Below are 7748 nucleotides of genomic sequence, written 5' to 3'. Positions count from 1 at the left end.
GTTCTTTGCGTAATTGCCTACATGTTATTATATTTGTTATATTTAAAGAAAAAGAAGTGTTGCCAAAATTTGTTTTTTTATAATTGACATTAAACTTCTGTGGTTTCAGTGATGTTTATTTTCAGTATTTTTTTTGTGTGTGTGTGTGTGTCTCTATATATCCACAATATTTTACTTTTTGATTTTTAAATGTATTCTTTGTTGTTCATCATTTATATTGTACCAGTTATTTTGGTTTACATTATCAATACCATTAGGATTATTATTGATTATTTCAGATTTGTTGGCAGAGGAATAATGACATCATTCATCAGTAGGTGATAGTGAGTGATTATGAGTTAGGGGACAGGAGGGCTGTGAGGTTTTTTCTCCATTTAAAAGCCATTTTTACTTCACTTCAAATGAATTGTTGTATTACATCACTGAGTTAGACGTCATTTTGTTTTTTAATCCTTGAGATTTGTGTGATTACTTATTTTGTGAAAAAGCACAAGTAGGATGATTGCAAACTAATTTAAAAAATGGTGTAGAAAATGACTCGACTCAAAATTGTCTGTTACTTTGAATATAAAAAACAAAACAAAATCATAGTAAGAAAACAACTAGTTTTATTTCTAACAAAATTCCCATTGTCTCATCTTCCTGTCATGTTCGCGGTTGAGAAGATGATCTGTAACCTCTGACCTCTGAGGTTGGACAATTCACCACGCTCCCCTCCCCGAAAACCAGCAGGACAGTATCGACCTGCAGGCTGCTGCTGCCTGACATCATCTCTGTTTGCAATCCAGAAAATGTGCGTGTGTGTGTCCATGTGTGTGTGCGATCTTGTTCTTGTATCTTTGTGGGGAGTTAATGTTTATAAAGTGACAACATTTATTTAAAGTGAGGACATTTAAAAAAAAAAGACAGAACAGCTGTTTTCACATTTTAGAAAAGTAAGGGCAAAGTTTTCAAATGAGGAACGTTTTGTAAAGTGTGAAGGTTTTTAAAAGGTGAGAACATTTTATCCAGTCTTCTCTACTGAGGGCTGTTTGAGGGTAAAAAGGATTAGGAAACAGATTATGTTAAGTGCAAACACCACACACACACACACACACACACACACACACACAAATTAAATTTCCATAAACAGTACACATGCAGTTTAATACCAGAACACAGTGATTAACATGCAGTGATAAATAAGCTTAAAAGGTTGATTCTTAAGACATTCATTAGGAAAGCAAATACAAATATATATATTAATATATTATATATATATATATATATATACATATATAATGTAGCTGTAATATGTATGGTCTCCTCACTACTGAATACAGTTTTACATTTCAGTCTTATGTCATCAGTCTGATGATCCCTGTTTGTAACTATTTACATGTAATTAAACATGTTTTAAGACTGTCACTGTCTTTCTTTCATGTTGTTTGTTCCCTCTTATCATTTTAATTATTACATCACAACAAGTAACAAAAAGAGAAGATGAAAATCATGAGTTTAATCTGGTTAACATCCATATGATGTTGTTTATATAATGCAATACATGTGATGAGTGAAATAATCATGACCACCATGACTGAGTGTTTCCACCTTGAACTGCAGTGAACCAACGACAGTCTCATAAACACAGATTCACACAGACAGGGTTTCATACGTCACAAACCTAAGGAACCAATCCTGTCAACTTGTGGGGATGGGGGGCGGGGCTAAAAATGACCTGAAAACTTGTCAGTGCAGAGAGCGAAAGTTAGCATTTGCACAACCACTAACACCAACAGCTTGTCAGCGTGAAAATCACGTTAATCAAAATATTAATCATAGCAGAGGATTTTTACTAAATAGATTTAGACAGTAGTATGAAATGAGACGGGGCAGCGGCCAGTTTGACATATCAGATCAATTTGAATGATCCCTCTGGTTGAACAGCTGTTTATCTGACAGAGCCTCATACTCTCTTCCATTCTGTTCTGTTTTCAACATCTGGCTCCTTCCTCTATAGAGGTTAAAGGTCACAGAATCATGTCTGACCCTTGTGCAATGTGGACAGATCATTTTTTACTATTGATGATGTGGCACTGATACACACTAACACACACACACACACTTGGATCATAAGTGAGTCAATGATACTAATGAGGTGAGTTGTACCACAGGAACATGGCTGTGCAGCGTCACTGTCCAGAGTTGGAAATTTGGGTCATGTGACACTGCAACAGTCATTACTTTTAGAGCCATCACATTATGACCTCAGCTGTTGAACAGGTAGACATTTTGACCTTTTGGTAGCCAGAAGGAAAGTTCACCAAAGTCATCTTCCTGGGGACGATGAATGTCTTCACTGAACTTCATGGCAAAACTTCCTTGCCCCTACATACGGCTAGAAGTGTACTGTAGATCAGAGCTTCACATCTGGTTTAGCCTCAGGGTCACCTTACCCCCAGGCTAACTCAGGCTTAACACCAGTGTTACCATGGTAACAATCAATGACACCTAAACTGAACACTAGCACCAAACATAATTTGTGGTTGCTAACATTGTTATGGAGAGAGCAGCCATTTTTTTTTCCAAATCAGATTGTTCTTTTTATTATTCACTCTTCATACACTCTCACTCACTGATGAATTCTTCCAAAAGACAAACATCTTCTGCTGGTGTAAACGGAGCTGAGCGGTTTGATGGTCCTTGGTCGGCCATTTTTTTTTCAACAACCCCTCCAACCTGAACGACCCCACAGGTGGTGTTTTTCAATCCTCTGATACGACTCATGGGATTGTCTCCTGAACTACGCCCCTATGGCGGCAGTTGTACCGGACCTTGGTTGTCATGGTTACAATAATAAACATGCCAGTTGTATCGAGAGCGGCGTACCTACCTTCGTCGCCATGGTGACTACAATAAAGGTCATGGCTTGGCTAGGTTTAGGCACTAAAACTACTTGGTTAGGTTTAGGTTAAGATCATGATTTGGGTTAAAATAAATACTTTCTTTGTTGCCATGGTGAGGGGTTAGGGTTAGGTGGTCATGGATTTTTCCCATTGCTCCTGTCATCATTACTACGACCACTAGATGTCGCCTAGCAACAAAACGTGACTATGGGTCATAATAAACTAATGCACAAATGACCTATGGGCTAAATTTGGGGAGGACAGTCTCTTTTTAAATTTTGAAAAAAGTTTTAATTTACCCAGAATTCATTGTATCACAAGATAGTCAAGAACTAAACTGCTTTGTAACAGATGAATTCAGACGTCTAGCTGAAGTCTGACTATTTGTTATTTCTGAGACACAGTCCAAGCCTGTCTCTGAGAAACCAACCCCTGGTCACAGTCCTCACATAGACCAACTTTACATCCATTCACCTTATTTCCATCTATCTATGTGTTCCAGCTGACTGTAGATGTGAACACAGACTTTCCTGTGTTGAGGAGACAGTGCTAAACCTGTATGTTGCCCCTTGAATCAATGAAAGAAGAAGAATTGCACGTGCTGCAAATACTCACAACGGAAGTGTTTCCCACACACACATAAAAGTATAAAACATCTAAACCATTGTAAGGTTGTTGTTTTATTCTGTTTTAAACTTCACTCACCTCAACTCATGTGAGTCAATGCATGTCTGTGCAAACAGACAAAACACAAACACATTCAGAAAACATCTTCATCAGTTTGACAACACATGAGCTGCAAATACTCACAACACAACAGAAGTGATGAGGCGGCGCCCCGGAGGCTCACCTGGTAGAGTGCATACGATGAAGGTGCAGTCTCAACCGCGGCGGCCTGATGTCGAGTCCGAACCCGTTGAAGGGGAACAAGGAAGATGGGACAGTCCCTTGGGAGCTTTTTTGGACCTTTACTAGGACTGATAAAAACTTGGCTCTGAGCACCAGTGACTGAGCAGGACGCTCCCTCCTTTTCTATTGTGAACTGAATTTTTCACTTCCATATATGTGAGTTAGAATTTTATGTATTTATTTGTTTTTCTTTGCATTGCTCAGTACATTTCTTCTTCATGCACCATGTTTCACAATGTCTATGCCAGAACCAGTAGCTGGACCACCATCCCTATAATGTCAATTAAATTCAAAACTTAAATAACAAAAGTCACAACTGGGCATTGAACAACAAGTGCGTCCCAGCAGGTTCGTCACTTTTCAGAGTCCCCTGGAAACACTTCTGTTGTGTTGTGAGTATTTGCAGCTCATGTGTTTCAAACTGATGAAGACGTTTTCTGAAGTTGTTTGTGTTCTCTCTGTTTGCATGTTTTCTTAAGTTGCAGTGCTTTGAGCTCTCAGGGCCACCGTAGTTTATCCTATTTTGGACAAAATATGATGAAATATGAGCCTTCACAAGAATGTTGATCAAAATTTTGTAAAAACACAACAAACCTCAAACTTCAGAATACATGAAAAAATGTTCTAAACAACGGAAAGGATCAATTCAGAAAGGATCAGTTAACTTCCACTCAAAACAAGACAGGACTCACTTTGTCAAATTGATCATTTCATTCATTTTAATGACTCAATGATGAAATAAATACAGAGTAGATATATTTTATTTCAAGTATTGGATAACTAAAAGATATTTGTTAATGTACAGCTTATTGTGGATGATATCTAAATGTGGTTTTTAGTACATATTATTTTCATAGAGTGAACTCTAAAGACATATTGATATGGATCTAACCAGCGTCATTAATATGAGTTTCATTCAAGATGCAAAAAATACATTCTTGAAAAACATCACCTGATGTTTACTGAGATTGTATATTAAAAAAAAAAAAAAAAAGGTGAAAAACAAAGAAAAAAAATGCATCTTATTAACTTTAACGAGTTTTTAATGTGCTCAGGTCAGAAAATAACATTATCACTATTCTGTTTAAATGGTGAATTTAACCATCATGCCAACAATCGTTTCGTCAAAGTCCTGAAAATATCACATTTCAAGTCATAGACATCTCATTTTGGAAACGAAACAGTAGGAAACTAAAAAAATAAACAAACAAATTAGAGGCAAAAACAGCAGCTGAGATTCTGCTGCAGATTACAAAAATAGTTCCAGTTTCTCTCGTCTCTGTTGTCTCAATGACACACTGCAGCAAATATGAAAACACACGGAAAAAAAAAAAAAAAAAAAAACCTTGAAAGGAAGAGTCACTGCCTTGCAAAAAAAAAGCATGTTGAATTTGATCATTCATATTTGATATGCCTGGAGACCACATGTGCCTGTATGTGTATGTCTCACATGTAAAGGCTGGGTGGTGCGGGGGGGTTGACAGACAGAAGCCCTCCTGTTCCTGCTAAACAACAAAAATCAGTCTCTACCTGCTTCAGGGATGATGCACCTGATCCCCCTTAATAACATAATTATGATTGATTATTATTATTATTAGTATTGTTAATTCTTATTCTTATTCTTACTCGTAGTAGTTTTGTAGCCTTGTTGAAGAACCGTCTTGATTACCAGGCCGCCTGCCTCTGTTAAGTTTATACTATATATTTGTGGTTCTGCAAAGAAATGCAAATTGCTGATTACAGTGTGTGGAACAATCTGGATATTTCAGAATATGAGGGAAATATGTATCAAGTCCAAGGTTAAAACCAACGGAAACCAAATATTACTGAGTTTTGAATCAGAATCATTAATTAATTACAAATGGCAAGTACTAGATGGATCTGCAAAATATTAGCATACCACAAAACACACACAGAAGCAACAATATATGTACTTTGTACAACTGCACCCATTCACAAAAACCTGAGTATACAAATGCACACCACTATGGGATGCCAAGAGGGCCAAAATCTTTGTCACCAAATTGGATTTTTGCCATTCATATGAAAGAAAACCTGACCAAAACCATTAGCCAAAATCATTTAATCCAATCTTCATTAAGTTTTGCTGTTTGACGAAAAATTGAAAATTGCAGTACTGTTATGAAAAGAAGTGCTGCTATAAGAAATGATGTTAAAAAATGTGGTTTTCACCTAATATGTACAATGTGGAATTCATGGTTATGAGAAAACGTTGCTTTCTTCTTCTAATTATTCCTCTTACTTCATGTTGGACACATTGGAAATGATCACATCATCACATAAATGAGCCAGCAAAGAGGGAATTAGGACTTTTTCTTTGTGCAGGTAGTCTTTCATCATTAGATTAGTGGGTTTTAAATTCCAGCTCAGTATCTCTACGTATTCTGTTCATAATGAAAAAAAATTAGCAAAGCTTTGTTTCTACCCAATGCCAGCGTTCAGTGCCAATACAGGAAGTAGTGTGGTGGAAAGTAAGGGTGTCAAGGATCGGTTGCTGGATGGGGGGGTGTAACGTATCCAACTTTTGTGCAGGTGACTGGAGTTTGTCTCCTCTCACTGTGTCCTTGTTGAGTCACAATCCAGCAGCAACAATCATTTACATTTATTCATTTGGCAGACGCTTTTATCAAAAGCGACTTACAAGTGAGGGACGTCACTGAGCTTCAGTGCGGGAGCTTATCTGTACTCTTTATCCGTGGCCCTTGTAGTCACTCATTTATTCAATTTAAGGATTTACAAAATAATTTAAAAACTAATACTGGTTTACATTCTTCTCATTAACTCTAACAATCTATTTCTTATAAAATTGACATGCTAATATGAAATGTGACACCAAGAAAATAATATTGATCCAAATATCCAAAACAATAAACCAATCAGGATTATAATTTACTGCCTGAGTCTACAGGTGAGAGACAAATTGAAGGATTTGTGTCCACTACATATCTTTATTTACTATCATTGCTAATGGATCAAATGCACCTGCCTCCCAGCGCTTCAGATCAAAATCTAAGCCCTCATTAACACCCTGCAGCAGCAGCACATCTACAGAATACCTGGGTATGAATGAAGCCACCTGGCTAAAGTGGCGCTTCATGCTGCGGGACTATGAATCTACTTTAATCCTGATGTTTCTTTAAAACACACAAAAATATAGGGGAAGAAATTACAAAGTGAACCTTCCTCATATGTTTTTTTGCACACAATTCTATGGAAGCCAAGAAAGGCCATACTCGCAAATACCTTTATATCCCGTTACCTAAAGATAAGGAGATAATTATTCCGTTATCTTGAGATCACAAGATAATTATTTCATGATCTCGAGATAACGGGATAATTATTTCATCTTGAGATAACACCATTATCTCGAGCTGAAGAGATAGTAACCTCCTTATAATTATCTCCTTATCTCAAGATAATGGCATTATCTTGAGATAGTTATCTCGTTATCTCGAGATAACAGGATAATTATTCTAGATAAAGATAATGCCATTATGTCTGTTATTACATTTGCGAGTATGGCCTTTCTCAGCTTCTGTACAATTCACATAGCTTAATTCTAAACTATATTGCAGACTTGCTGTTGTTGCGTTCATTCCTGGTGCCTCAACTGTCTTACTGAGTGACGAGCAAACCGTGACTCCTCAGATTTGCTGTCGTGGTAACGCCACCGTATGTACAGCTGCATTTAACCAGGTCAGAAGACAGCTCTACCTTTATACGCTGTTTTCAACATCAACCTCTGTGCTTCTGTGGCTGTTAAAGATGTCTTGTGGACACACAGCCTGACTCGGACTACAGTCTTGTAACAGTAACAGGGCCATAGCAAACAGCTAAAGGTGTTAAACAGCCGTAGCTCTAAGAGTTTATACTTTAATTCATTCTTAGGCAGTGCTGTAGAAGCCAGATATTTTTCTTGGGAGCTGGTGGAGA

Source organism: Seriola dumerili, unplaced genomic scaffold (genome assembly GCF_002260705.1).
Source record: "Seriola dumerili isolate Sdu_G_001 unplaced genomic scaffold, Sdu_1.0 BDQW01000081.1, whole genome shotgun sequence".
NCBI lineage: Eukaryota > Metazoa > Chordata > Actinopteri > Carangiformes > Carangidae > Seriola > Seriola dumerili.
This window is presented reverse-complemented; position numbering follows the sequence as displayed.